Source organism: Bos grunniens, chromosome 4 (assembly GCF_055505025.1).
Source record: "Bos grunniens cultivar Pamir isolate PY7600 chromosome 4, Bosgru_T2T1.0, whole genome shotgun sequence".
NCBI lineage: Eukaryota > Metazoa > Chordata > Mammalia > Artiodactyla > Bovidae > Bos > Bos grunniens.
In genome coordinates this window covers 90269864-90285366 of record NC_141168.1, presented here as the reverse complement: position 1 = coordinate 90285366, position 15503 = coordinate 90269864, and the positions used below count along the sequence as shown (strand labels likewise).

The 15503-nt window shown below is 37.0% G+C and overlaps 1 long non-coding RNA gene across 6 annotated transcripts in view; it reads left to right on the top strand.

The window, feature by feature from the left end:
- The window catches only part of LOC147374513 (uncharacterized), a 242567-nt gene that overhangs the window by 49695 nt on the left and 177369 nt on the right, over nt 1-15503 (top strand). The window lies entirely within an intron of this gene.

Genomic DNA, 15503 nt, shown 5'->3' with positions numbered 1-15503 from the left:
TTTCTCCAGGAGATCTTACTGACCCAGGAAGCAAACCAGGATCTCCTGCATTGCAGACAGATTCTTTAGCAGCTGAGCTACCGGGAAGCCCATAGTTGGCCATAATTTTAGGGGAAACACACTGACTGAAACTGCCCACCCTGGCCAGGCAGCATAGTAACCATTTGCATGAGTTGTTTTATGACAGGAGGTCCTGGTAATGAACATGGAACTAATAAGCCACCACCAACCGGAAGAGTTCGGGAAAGGTCAAAAGGAGTTACCACATGTCAGACCACATCCCAGAATCCTTCTCTCTGGCATCCATCTTGGCTGAACAAGGCATACACCACCAGAAAGGACTCTGAGTCAGAATGATTGGCTAAAGACAACCCAGAAGCTAATCCCATCACCATAAAACTTGAGACTGCAAGCCATGTAGCAGAGCTGTTCTCCTGGGTTCTCTTACCCTACTGCTGTCCACCTGGGTGCCCTTTCACAATAAAATCTCTTGCTTTGTCAGCATATGTGCCTCCTCGGATAGTTCATTTCCGAGTATTAGACAAGAGCCCAGTTTTGGACACTGGAAGGGTTCCCCCTTCCTGCAACAATAACAGGCTCTAAAATTAAGGTTTACACTAAAACCAAAACAAAAAATTAATTTAAAAGTATGAAAAAAGCCAATGATAGTTTCAGTAGGTTTTTTAGCCCAAGTATCCCTTGATTTAAGCACACTCAGTAGCAAAATCTTTGGTAACATTGATAAAGAAGTCAATCCATTATACATATCTAAAGGACCAGTTCCAAGTACTGATATTTTAGTTTTAGTTTTGCTTTTGGTTAAAAATAATATATGCTGGGTGTTAAGCACATTCTGATGAAGTATGCTATTATAGTTAGTTCTAGTAGATATATTTATGTTTTGTATTAAAAAAAAAAAAAAAAAAAGAGGCAAAAACTTTGAGAGAAACTGTTAGGCCAGAGGTGAAATCAAAAGGAAGATTCCAAGTATACAACAGGCAGAATTTAACAATACAGATAGAGCAGGAAAAATGTAATACAAAGCATGCTGAAGCACGAACCAAAATGTGTTGGCAAGATTTCTAGAAAGAGAGTGGTGATGCAAGAGAAAGTTGATAATGTGCACTGAAATGTCAGGGACCATAAATAGGGTGTGTTCCAAGAAGAAACTTTTTTATGTCTCTTGCATTTGCAAGCGGGTTCTTTACCACTGACGCTACCTAGTAAGCCACAAAGAACCTTTTTGAAATAATGCTAACGTTATTGTCAAGAATAGCTTATGGTCTGAATCTCTTGTTAGGTGGAGAATGACCTCTCAGTTCTAAAGCAGTGATTATTAGTGTGTGGTCCCATACCAGTATCATGGGCATCACTTTTGGGAACTTGTTAAAAATAAACCGAGTTGAGGCCCAAAAATCTGCAAATTTTACAAGCTTTCCAGGGATTCTGATGAAGGCTCAAGTCTGGAGCCCACTGTTCATAGACTGAAGCTATTGTCTCAGGGGTTATAAGAATTGGAATGTGTCAAATAAGCCCTTTTAGATTCCAGTAAACTCTATTTCCATGTCCTGGTATCATAAGATTGTCTGTCTGGAGCAGGAGGAAACAGGCTGAGGAATAGTCTCCATTCTGTGGTATATCTTCACAATCACAGTTCATAAATTAGTTTTGGTTTCTCACCATCCCAGAAGTCTGTTCTGTATTATTGATTATTGTAGTAGAAGAGAAAGGCTTTTTCTGCTATTGGAAAGGAATGTTAATTGTATCAGTTTTCCCTTACTTATACCAATGTGAGGCAAACACCATAATGAACACAAACTCCATGTGGAAATCTTGGAAAATATGTGCTTTCTAGATGGCAAAGCCTTTTGGGCATACTCCGCTCATATGCCATAGAGACCACCATGTTGTTGTTGTTTTTATTGTTAACTCATAGTAGTTAATCACTACAATAAGAATTAATATTTATTGAGCATTCTGAAGCTAAGCATTGTGTTGAGAAAAAACTTATTTAAGCCATTAGTGTATGAGTTAGGTGCTATTATAACTCATTTTATACATAGTGGAACTTGAAGGGGTTAAGTAACTTGTCTAAGATCATTCAATTAATAAATATGTGGGAAAAAGGACCTCACTAGATTTGATGCCAGATCTCATATTATTAAAATCCTACAGTCTCTTCTTCTCTATGCCTTTTACCTAGACTGAGACAGTCCCCCAAGATCTTTTTTCTGTTCTTGATAGCTTCCACAATCCATTCTGTTCTGGGCTTTTGTTTACAATCAACATCTACAAAGAAGTGAGATACCTTTTAACTTTTTTTCCCACTATTCCTCTTCTTATACAGAACATAAGTGTGTAGGCTATATAGTTTTAAGGATTTTATTGCCTTCATAATGAGAAAACCAGATATCTAAAACGGACTAACATGGAGAAAGTAACCAACTTTTAAAAAATATATATATATATTATTATGTTTAATAAATAGATGTCATACTATATTTAATAAAATTACTGCATTTAATATTAAAATACATATTTTAAAGATATATTACTAAGGTCTTAAAATTGTGTTTTATAATCCCTGAATTCCTTACCATATTGTAAGGCAAGTCCAAGGGAGTTTCTCTGGATTTTGTACATTTTGAGTCGAGTAGGGGGAGGGGGATTGGGACCAGAGAAATAAGCAGGCATTCTCACATAGGTTGTTCCTGAACTTCCCCTCCCCCCAGCCTTTTCTTTAACATCCTTGCCAATGCTTGCCTTCCTCTCAACTTCTCATCCAGCTCCATCTCAGTTCCTATCAATTGCATCTTCTAAGTAGCCCTGTATTTGGTGACTTCTTCCTGCTTTTACTGTTACCACCTTTAGTATTAACTGATGTTTTTGAATTACATACTGAAGATAGTAGAGATATACAGAAGGCATTTAAGGCAAGGAAGTGGCATAATCACATATGAATTTCAGAGTCATCATTCAGACAGATATGCAGAGGACAGATTTGAAGGGAAACCAGAGGCAATGAGATAAATTAGATAAGGATGAATTAAATAAAAAGCATAGGAGCACTGAATACGGTGAAGGCAAATGATGGAAACTTCTGTATTGGTTTCTGTTCCTGTTCTTTGCAGATTACAAATTCATTTAACATTCATTCAGTAAATGTGTACTGAGCACCTAACCATGTGAGAGATGTGTTGCTAGGCTATGGCAACACAATAGTGAAGAGAACAGAACACAAAAATGCCTCTACGTAGCTAATGCTTTGTGTTGTTGGCCACCGTTATACTTTTACATGAATGCATGCTCTGAGAGACTATTTTACTAAACAAAAAAATGTATTCCTGGGTAGGTCACTGATTTGGGGATGAGGACACGGAACCAGGAGAGGAGAAGTCATGAAGATAAACCTTCCCTGTCTTGTGGTCTTAACTAGGTTTCCCCCAGACAGAAGGGAGGTAGTTGGCCATTAGTTACTATTAAATAGAATCATATATTCAGATTTTTTAGATGTGCTGTCATCCAGCATATAGTAAACTCAAGAATGAATAGAATATAAGTCAGCTAAGTCTGAATTTGGATAAAGGAAAAATAAAAGACTGCTATCTCTAAAGAAATGTAGGTAGAAGCCCAGGTCAGAGGCTTGCCATCTCTAGGAGGGTCACCAGGTCATGATGCTTGGGAGTGGATGGTTATCCAAAGAGAATCCAAAGATGAAATGGCTGAAGAATTGTGAAAGAAAACAACTATGGCTAGGCTACTGTGAACGTGGTATTGGGCTTGAAAGCAACAAGGCCAAGTTTGATGCCCTGCTATGTTCTGCACAAGCTGTATGATTTTAAGCACATGAGACAGTCCTTCTGAGCTTGTTTTCCTGTCTTTAAAAATGATACATTAACACTTATTCTAATCACACTACAGCATAATGTGAAAAGTCAAGATTAGAGTGAGAGGCTAATAAAAAGCTATATTTTATCAGTTTTATCTTTCTCATTATACTGTAAAGTAAGCTACTTCAAATTAGTTTTTAAGAGAAAAATTACAGATGTATGACTGGAAGTATATACAATACACGTGAAAGAAATTATTGCTATTATCCACTACCATGTCCATGCCTAAAAACAGGGACTGTATTTTTTTGCTTTTTATCATTATTTTTATTGAGGTATAGTTGATTTACAATATTACATTTATTTCTCCTATGGAGCACAGTCCTATAGAGCACAGTGATTCAGTTATTTATATATATATATATATGTACGTATATATATATACGCACACACACACACACACACGCATGCACACCCAGTTCTTTTTTTATATTCTTTTTCATTATGGCTTATTTTAAGATTATTGAATATAGTTCTCTATTCTACACAGTAGGACCTTGTTGCTTATTTATTCTATGTGTAAAACTTTATATCTGCTAACCCCCACCACCCACTCCACCCCTCCACCAACCCTCTCTCCCTTGGCAATCACCAGTCTATTCTCGATGTCTGTGAGTCTGTTTCTGTTTAATGGATAAGTTCAATTGTGTCATAGTTTAGATTCCATGTTTAAGTGATATCATATAGTATTTGTCTTTCTGATTTACTTCACTTAATATTATAGTCTAATATTATAGTCTAATCTCTAGTTGTATACATGTTGCTGCCAATGGCATTATTTTTTTTTAATGGCTGAGTAGTATCCAGACAGAACTATAATTTAAGAAGATACATGCACCCCTATGTTTATAGCAGCGCTATTCACAATAGCCAAGCCATGGACACAACCTAAATGCCCACTGACAGATGATTGCATAAAGAACATGTGGCAGATATATATATACAAAGGGACCATTCTTAAATCAGTTTAGAATCCCAAGAATCTTATACATAATCAGTTCAGTCTCTCAGTCGTGTCCAACTCTTTGCAACCTCATGGACTGCAGCACACCAGGCTTCCCTGTCCATCACCAAGTACCGGAGCTTACTCAAACTTACGTCCCTAGAGTCGGTGATGCCATCCAACTGTCTCATCCTCTGTTGTCCCCTTCTCCTCCCACCTTCAATCTTTCCCAGCATCAGGGTCTTTTCAAATGAGTCAGTTATTCGCATCAGGTGGCCAAAGTATTGGAGTTTCAGCTTCAGCATCAGTCCTTCCAGTGAATATTCAGGACTGATTTCCTTTAGGAAAATTGTATATAATCAATTATCATTAAATATTGGTTGGATGAATGAATAAAAGCACGAAAAAAAAAAAAAAAGAAACGTTGCTAGTTTTCCTAGGACTGACTCTGGAGAAAGTATCAGTGGCCTTCCAGATCTTTCTAGGGATGAAGAAATGAAGTCAGAATTTGTGTGACCTATTTTATAGTAGTTTAAAACTGGTTGGTACTGTACCTCAACTTAATTTGCAAATTGTCTAGTTTCTTGCTCTTCAAAGTATACTTCTAGAACAATACTATTCTGCAAGCTCTCTGTCACTGGTCTGTGACAGTGTAAGTACAGAAATTAAGAGTAAGCATTTAGAAATGCTGGCAGCAACTTGACAGTGTAAATTTACATCTACTGAATCTTTTTAAAAGTTGTCTTGTACTTTTTCTTTTACATTTATTTTTCCATAAATTCATTTTATTATATGTTGCAAAATAATTGGTGTATGGCAGAGTAGAGTTGGGGGAGAGTCATCCTTCACTAAAGGCAGTCTGAGAAGCAGTGACCTGGTTTATCATTCTAGTTGTTTTCAGTCACTAAGTCATATCCGACTATTTGCAACCCCATGAAGTGCAGCATGCCAGGCTTCCCCGTCCTTCACTATCTCCTGGAGTTTCCTCAAATTCATGTCCATTGAGTAGGTGGTACCATCCAACCATCTCATCCTCTGTCGTCCCCTTCTCCTCTTGGCTTCAGTGTTTCCCAGCATCAGGGTCTTTCCTAATAAGTCAGCTCTTTGCATCAGGTGGCCCAAGTATTGGAGCTTCAGCTTCATCATCAGTCCTTCCAATGAATATTCAGGACTGATTTCCTTTAAGATTGACTGGTTTGATCACCTTGCTGTCCAAGGGACTCTCAAGAGTCTTCTCTAGCACCACAGTTCAAAAGCTTTCAAAAACTATACATGGTTATAATAAAGATGTCATATCCATGGACACTCTTATAGTTTTTATGATTCCTGTAAATTAAAACTAGTGTAAGTGCAAATAAAGCAGTCCTGGTTTAAATAATTACCATAGTGCTTAGTCTAGGGGGACTAGGGAGCTGATGTCTCATGGTATCATGGAAAAAATCCATAAGAACCAAAATTTTATCCAGTTCCTCCAGCTACTAATGGCATGGCCCTAGTTGAGAAGGAATTCTTTAACACTGTTCTCCTACTCGTAAAATGGGCATAGTTATTTCTGTATTAAAGAATTTTGAAGCGTAATTGGCTCTACAGAGGTTGCTTAGTACAGGATCTGGCACAGAGGGGAAGCTAGTTTTCAGTATTATGATAGTTGTTTTGGCAGATCCTCTGGGAAAGGGAATAGGGTCAGTCGGCTCTAATGGCATAAAACAGCACAGATTCTAGTGGACAGTTGAAGCTCAAATAGTTCTGACCATGGCTGCTAGTGTGTATTGATGATTCATAGCTTTAGTGGCATACATAACACCTAGGAATCTTATTAAAGTGTAGTATTTAGTAGATCTGGAGCCCAAGAGTCTACAGTTCTAAGTAACTTCTGGATAGCGTGAATTCTGCTAGTCCGCAGACCATACTTAGGGTAGCAGGGTCATAGACTAAGGTTCCAGCTTTAGCAGGTAACATACCATGAGGGCATGCACACTGGACCCTGTCCCCAGAGTTTCCATCTAGTAGTTCTTACAGTAGTTGAATGGGTGGATGCCATTGGATGTGACCTGAAAATGTGCATCTCTAACAAGTTACATCAGCATTAGGTGTTATTGTAGTTAATGACTAGGGAACCACACTTTGAGAACTGTTGCCCTGCACTGTGTGGCAGACATCTTGGCTTCTTCATTGACCTTAAACAAATGACCTGATTTGCCTCAGTTTCCTGAGTTATAAAATAAGGATAAACTGAATAATTCGTAAGAATCCTTCTAGTACTAAAATCTATCCATTCCTCCTGGCCTTTGTCTCAAAATAAACAAATATGCTGCATTGGTGACTCTGAAATGTACGTAAATACATTTTTACCAAGAGTGTTTCCTTCATTCAAAATGACCAATAATGACACAGGTTTACTTATGGAAGAACACCTGTCAGCATCTTTTTTTGCCTTGATATGTGCTAAGGCTAATTGAGAACTGATTTTCTAAAAAATGAAAATCAGAGCCTAGAAGTCTTGATCCTTCTGCCTGCTGTCCTCAAGAACAATCTAACAAAGAGCTCTTCTTTTTTCACTAAGAGTATTCCAGACTAGCCTTAATAATTGTTGTTTAGTAGCCAGAAACTATACTGTGTACTTGATGTGGATCATCCTATTTAGCCTTCACAACTACTGTAAGAGGTAGTTACTAATCTCATTCATTTGAGTAGAAAACTAGGAGATTTAAAGTAAGTTACCCAGGTGTGTACAGTGGTAGTGATGGAGCTAAAATTAATTCCTAGCCTGGGAGAGCAACCTAGACAGCATATTAAAAAGCAGAGACATTACTTTGCCAAGAAAGATCTGTATAGTCAAGGCCATGGTTTTTCCAGTAGTCATGTGTGGATGTGAGAGTTGAACTACAAAGAAAGCTGAGTGCTGAAGAATTGATGCTTTTGAATCATGGTGTTGGAGAAGACTCTTGAGAGTCCTTTGGACTGCAAGGAGATCCAACCAGTCCATCCTAAAGGAAATCAGTCCTGAATATTCATTGGATGGACAGATATTTAAGCTGAAACTCCAATACTTTGGCCACATGATGAGAAGAATTGACTCACTGGACAAGACCCTGATGCTAGGAAAGATTGAAGGCAGGAAGAGAAGGTGATGACAGAGGATGAGATAGTTGGATGGCATCACGGACTCAATGGGCATGAGTTTGAGTAAGCTCTGAGAGTTGGTGATGGACAGGGAAGCCTGGCATGCTACAGTTCGTGGGGTCTCAGAGTCAGACATGACTGAGCAACTGAACTGATCTGAGCCTGAGAGATGGCAGAGACCACATTGTTAACCACTGAGGATGCAGAACAGAGAAGAAGAGAAAAAAAAGGAGGAGAAGGCTGATTGATGCTTTCAAGTTTACTAATCCCTAATAATGGAGTCTAATGACAGAGTCAAAAACTACAACGAGGTTGAAAGATTTCAAACAGAAAAGAGTATAAATCTATGAGTTCAAGAACATTTTAAACTAATCTATGGTGACAAAAGTCATAGCAGTGGTTAACTCTGGGGAGAAATGGGGGAGTATGGAAAGAAGGAAACTTTCTAGGGTGAGTGAAAATATCTGGATATTGGTCACAAGGGCTTCCCAGGTGGCACTAGTGGTAAAGAACCTGCCTGCCAGTTGAGGGGACACAAGAGATGTGGGTTTGATCCCTGGGTCGGAAAGATCGCCTGGAGTAGGAAATGGCAATCCACTTCAGTATTCTTGCCTGGGAAATCTCATGGATAGAGGATCCTGGCGGGTTACAGTCTATAGGATTGCAAAGAGTTGGACATGTTTGAAGCTTAGCACTGAACTGAAGTGGTCACAAGGGCATATATATACATATATATATATATATATATACACACACATATACATGCAAAACCTCATTGAGCTCTGCATGTAAGATTTGTGTACTTTAATGCTTGTTAATTCTACTTCAGTTTAAAAAAAGGTACCTGAGAGCAAAATGCATGTGCATACACATACATGTAGGCCAACATTTTCTAATTTATATTTAAGCCATATATTAATGATTCTTCACTGAGCTTCTATAGGTCAGTCAGAATTATGACTCCATTTCACAGATGAATTAAGCAAGGTAAAGAAATCCATAGTGCATGACTGACTTTCTAGTTCCCAACATTCTTCATAACTTTATATTAGTTAGACAATGTGAGCTTTTATGCTTGTGGCTAGACACATTTGTAAAAAAAGACAAAATTAAATATAAAATGTATGGTCCTAAGCCATAAACTATAGTCTTTTCACCAGCATGTGATTTTAGGTAGTATGTTCAGGATGTCTCTAAAGGGATAGTTGTTTTCAGTGAACTGCTTTATTTGTTAATATTCAGTTCACCTATACTTTTCTTATCTTGGTTTATGATACTATATCTCCTTATTTCTTTGTAAGTTAATGGAGGATAATTCCCTGAGAATCCCATTTGCTATGTCCATCCAATCATAAGGTCACTTAATTTAGTGCCCTTATTAAGTACCACTTTAAAGTTTAATAATTTTGCTGGCACCAACACTTTGCCATTTCTCCCCCAATGTATTTTGTGTAATTTATTCTTGTTACAACTCATCCCCCTTCATCTGCCCATAAACTGCAGTCATGATATTTCATGATATTGCCAGCACCATATAATTTACAAACGGCCTTGCATACCTAAAGGTCTGTTTAGAAAGAAAGAAAAAATTGTTGCAGAGAGAGCTTGGTTAAACAAGTGGAATCAGGAAGTTTCATTAGCAAGAGCTCAAAGAGATTTTTATAGTGGTAGTTTCTTATTCTTAGACAAGGAACAGATACTTGCAGAGGGAAATAAAGCAGGTGGCTATTTTGTGTTCCTAATTAAATTGTTTGCCACCAGTAGCAAAAAAGAATTCTGCCACTGTTAAATAGGCAACATCAAGGTAACTGGCATTGGTTCCTAAAAATATTTCAGTGCAAAGATTAATAAGAACAATTCTCAGAGAAAGGACTACAAACCTAAACAAACAAAAAATAAATGAATACCTTTGAAGTACTTCTTGTGCATGAGAGATCTGCCTTAAATGTTGAAATGAACAAAAGCCTAGAATTCACAGGCAGCAACATTTTAAATCTATCCTCTGAGGAGTGGGTAATTCTCTAAGCTACAGAATAGGAATCCACCGCTGTCCGCGCGCCTTGAGGTGCAGTGCCTAGTAAATGAATCCGGAGTACAGACCGTAAGAGAAAAAGTCCAGCTCTGTCTCCTCCCTACATTACAATTATGAACTGGATTTTCTATTCTTTCTGCATGGGTTTCATTAAAAATAACTGTGTTATCACTAAATGTACTGGAAAAATAAATATTTTAACTGCAAACTCCTTTTCATTTTCTGTTTTGGAATAGTACAATACTAGTGTTATTTTTAAATATTTTAAAAATTATATTTGTTACATAAAGTGTGAGAACTTGTGAGTCTTATCACTGCTTTGAGAAAACGTGTTTCCCCAGTAAAGGTGTCATTCTTTTAGGTATGTTTGTCTATTCATGTTACGACTGAGAAATAATGAACAAATAATGCTAAGGTTTAACCAGTGTTTACAGATTCCCATTTTAAGACACATTCAGAAACTTTAACAATTAAATAATTATCCTCCCCCTACCTTGAAATTACAAAATCAAGTGGGGGGGGGGCGGAAATATTTACTTCCTATAATTTTAAATAAGATTTAAGTCCTTTAAGATTTACTTGCTAATACTGCTGCCTGATTTTAGTTTCCAGAATAGCGGTAAGTAAAAAAAAAAATTTTTTTTAATAAAAAATCAAATATAAATGAAAAACACTCCCTTGCATTAAGATAGGAACCCCCTGGTGTTTGAAGCTGAAATTCAGGAGAGAATCTCACACACTCTCAAATATGGTATCATTACTTTCCTATAGCAGAAGGGATATGATAGGGCTGACAAATGTGATCTCTGTTGGCAGAAAAGAGAATGGGATCAGCTCCTTTTATGAACACGTGAAAAAGCCTGTATAACTTTAGAAACCTTGATGTGATTGAAGATTAGTAGATTTTAGCAGATCTCTCTTTTAGACAGTTTTCTGCTATCCTTTGATAAGCCACTTCATTTTGCCATCTCAGGATACCAGTGGGGGTGGCTGGTATTTTATTTTTTCTTGCTGCGTGAATGACATCACAGAACTGGCATACCCCAATAGCAGATAAAAGGCACTACATCCACAGAGCCATGGGTACCTCTAGGATCTGGGAAAGCAGGAAGGAAAGAACACGAACATGCAAACTCCTGGTTAGGTGGCTTTCATTCTCTAGGTGTTTATTATTTGTATGTTTGTTTTTAAAGAAAGACATTTTCTGTCTTAGATTCTGGAAATTAATGTAGGGTGGTTTTCTTCTTTGCTTGAGAAATGTGATTGTAAATGTCACTTCTGTGTTCATGAAATGCTGATATTAAGAAAATATATCATGATCCACAAAAACCTAGACACTCATTTTGTTAGCTGTTTTGCATATAAAATATGTTCATAAGGTGGTACAAATAATTCTACATATGGCTTAATAATCAGCCTATGTATGTGCTATTGAAAGACATAGTATTTAAGAATTACAGTATATTCCTGTTTTCCTAAGAAAATTAGGGAGTGCATTTAATTAATGCTGAAATGCAATAGAATTCCTATGGAAATACTTATGACATCCACATGCATACCAAATAAGTTCATGATGATCAGTGTTATTACAGTGAATACCAAATGAATTAATAATGCTGGGACACTCAAAATGAAGTGTTACCAAGTGTTGTGGTATAACAAATATGGTTAAATATTGTGTGATTAAAGTTATTATAGGGCTTCCCTTGTGGCTTAGCTGGTAAAGAATCTGCCTGCAATGCAGGAGACCTGGGTTCAATCCCTGGGTTGGAAGGATCCCCTGGAGAAGGGAAAGGCTACCCGCTCCAGTATTCTGGCCTGAGTCTCAGTCAAAAGAAAGCAAAATTTCATGTCTCTTATAGGGAGTTAAGAGGGTAATCTGCTCTTTCTAAGCACTGTGATTCTTAACTTTGAACAGTCGCCGAAAGTATTTTCCCACATACTATGTACTATAACCATTTAAATCACCTTGGTGCCAAGTGGCAGAGGAGGTAGGGGAGGGTGGGTGGAATGATGCGGTTGTGGGGTGGGAGGTAGGTGGGGGAGGAGCAACAGAGCATACCTCAAGAATTCAGCAAGTTGTAAGTGTGTGTATAATTTTCTGTAGTTTGCATATTAAGAAAAGGAGTTTTCAGCTTAATTATTCTCCTCTAATGACAAGCTTATTAAGATAACTATTTAATATGTATTTCAAGACAGTGAGGCAGTGATAAACAAGGATAGTTTCTTTAGTTTTCTAGCTGAAGTCCCACTTTTCTGTGTCAGACATTTTCTGTGTCATAACAATTTCTAAAATAAGTTGTTTTTTATACTGTATCCCAACTATATTTGTGTAAATTATCTCCACACGTTCTGTTGTAGAAAAACTGGACTCTACATCTGCATTGTATTATTTATGCACTTAGATGTAATACATCGTAACAATTCATGTCTATTATAGATTTAGTAAGACGTGAAGGCATAAGTGGATTTAATCAGACATGTAATTATTTTTATGCCTCCAACTCAGAAATATGTGTAAATGAATTTATGGTTATTTGGCAATCAGTGGAAATGGTCTTTATAAATGTTGAAACAGCTGCTGGCAAATATATTTGCAAAAGAAGGAAAACGGCACTTATCTTCTTGTTGGGTAAATGATAAAGGAATTATTGTTAGCTGCGCGCAGTACCCTAGCTGCTAAATATTTGCTTCATCATCCTTAATATCACATAAATATACCCTAAACATAAGAAAAACCTTGAGTTTCTTTCCTTCTGTGATAACGGAACACACTTTTTTACAGGAGGATTTTTAGAACACATCTGTATTCTAAAAAGCTTTTTCTCTAAGTCTGAGCAGTTTCTGTCATGCTGTTTGACTTTTACATTCCCATTTATTCTGTTATTTGTGGTATCATTCCAGTTCTTGAGGTAGAACACTCTTATTTAAAATAATGGGCCATGATAATGCACACACTTCAGATATGTTGATTCTGGTGTCTATTAGGATTTCTCACTGCCGCTTTTACAATAGCTTTGAGACATTTGTAAAACTTTTCTGCCACAGAGTAAAATGCAATCCCTGTACTACCAGATTATGACTTTGCTGTGTTGAAATGTCTAATAAATTACATATCAGTAAATGTAGATCTTGGACGAATACTCCGAGAAGATCTAATTTTCTTAAAGTGCATCTTTTTCCATTCTTTCAGATTTTCAGTTTAAATTTAATGCCTTTGACTGATGAAAAATTAATAGCCCCAGCACCTGAAATTTTCTTTATTCCCGGTAACAGAGAAAAAAAGCTAGATCTCTCTAATGTGTCAATTATGGCCCTGATAGATTACCATATGAAGAATTATTTCATTTTTCTTGGATCAAATATAAAACAGCTATAATATATTTAAGTTGTACTAAAACAGTCACACTGAAGACACTCCCGCACACAGTGTGAGGGCAGGCAACATAAATAAGGCTGTCACTACCTCTACAAGGCGAGCTCGGATTTGAGCATGCATCTGGGTGTTATGCAAATGATGATTTCCTATACTAACCCTTAGACTGATACTCAAATAATAACACACCACTGGCTTAAAAGTCACTTGCATCAGACTTTTATAAATCACGGGGTTCTCTTTCACTCAGGTATGTTGTTTCAACGATCAGTAGCGTTTCCAATGAATTACACACTGACCAGTTGGAAGAGCTTCTGCCTGTTACTGGAGCAAACTCTTTGCAAACCTCGTCTGTCAGATGCAGCACTCCCAGCCCTCAGCCCCCTCACCGGAGCTGAGTTCCTTGGCAAACGATAGACTGCCCTCTGTTGATAGAAAAAACAATGCTCAGTGCAGGACACATGGAGAAGCTTTCTGATAAGTCGCAAAGCTGCGATTAGCTGGTACACATTTGTAATGGGAAAAAAATCGCATTTTAAGCTATAAAAATATTGATTTAATGGGTACTGATAGAGCAAAACTGTTGCAAATTCAGAGAGTTCAGAGGCAGTTGTAGAATCATATCTATTTACACACACACAGCTTATTTTTCACTTTCTACATAGCTGGAAATGCTAGGTAAGATGATTTCTTTTTATTCTGCGAAGATACTGATTTACCTACACACACTGTGCTTCCATTCAATTATTTCTGAAGCTGAATTGAAAACTTGGCATGAATAATAATCCCAAATGCTCAGGGTCTATAATTTAAATAATTTTAAAGTGAAAAACTGTAACAAACAACTCAAATGAATAGGGAAATTTCTAATTCCCTCAGGCTCAAGGAAGGGTGGGGGTGTTTAGACAGAAAGCAAAATCGAGGAGAGCAGCCTCCAGCGCTGTCTCTGCAGGGTGAGAAAAATGGATAACCTGGTTTGCTGTTAATGGCTTTCAAATGACGTTCTAGTGAGCCCTTATAAAACAGTAAATTTTATTGCAGTTTTAAAGCAGTCTTTCACTGATGCTTTCACTTTTCACAGTCTTTCACTTTTTCTTTCTTCATTTCTTCATTTCCATTTACTTTGAATTAGAAGGTGGAGGGGGGTTGTAATCAAATCTCACAGAAGTGACAGCTTTCTATTTTAAATCCGTTTCGCATGTTAATTAGTTTAAAAGCAAACTTGAAAAAATGTTAACTTGCACCAAATACAGGAAGCATTTTAATTTGTGTGACTTCCTTGCCTATTTTGGATAAAGACACTTACATTGCTACTGCATGTTTCAAATATCTTCTAAGAGACTGAATGTGGGTGATCTTTGTGTATTTTAGATATACAAAGCTGTAAGCTGCTCTTGTGCTTAAATCTGAGTATCTGCAACCACAAAATTAACCTTATGTAGGAATTTGATTGCAGTCTTCAATTCCACTGTTAGAAACGGAGAGATTCCCATCCCCCCCCCCCCCCCCGCTGAGGTTCTATTTGGAAATGCCAAATGAAATTGAGACTTAATAAATTAATCTTTATGCTATTGCCAGAAGACAGTGCTACCAAGAAAAGAAAGGGGGTATGTTAAATTGGATTTTCTAGATATGTTATCAGTATTGATGAAATTGATCGGATAAATTACTCAGTAACACTTTTCATTTTTCTTACAGAGAGGCTAAGAGAGTGGTTTTTTGTTTTTAAGTAGTTTACTTAAAGCTTTAAGGAGTCTTTCTTTAGGAAGTTTTTCCTGACTTCTTTAAAAAACCCAATCTTTTTCTATTTGAAATAACTTTGTTAATGTGAATTCAAATTTTCACAAGATTTGTTTGCATAAGGATGGGACATATGCTGAGGAAATAATTTAAAATGTGAGTTGAAATTCTCATTGACAATGATCTTACTAATGGGGCTGGTGATGCTTCAGAATTTGATGTACACAGCCTAAATAGCTGAATGAAAACTGAAAAATTCAGTTAGCATACCTGAGATATCAGCTCACTAGAACCTCTTTATTAGGAAGAATTGCAAACAGGAGAATGAGATCCTATTGGATTGACAATGTACCGGACTTTGTTAAGATTCCAAAGGGTTTTATCCATAGTCCTTAAACA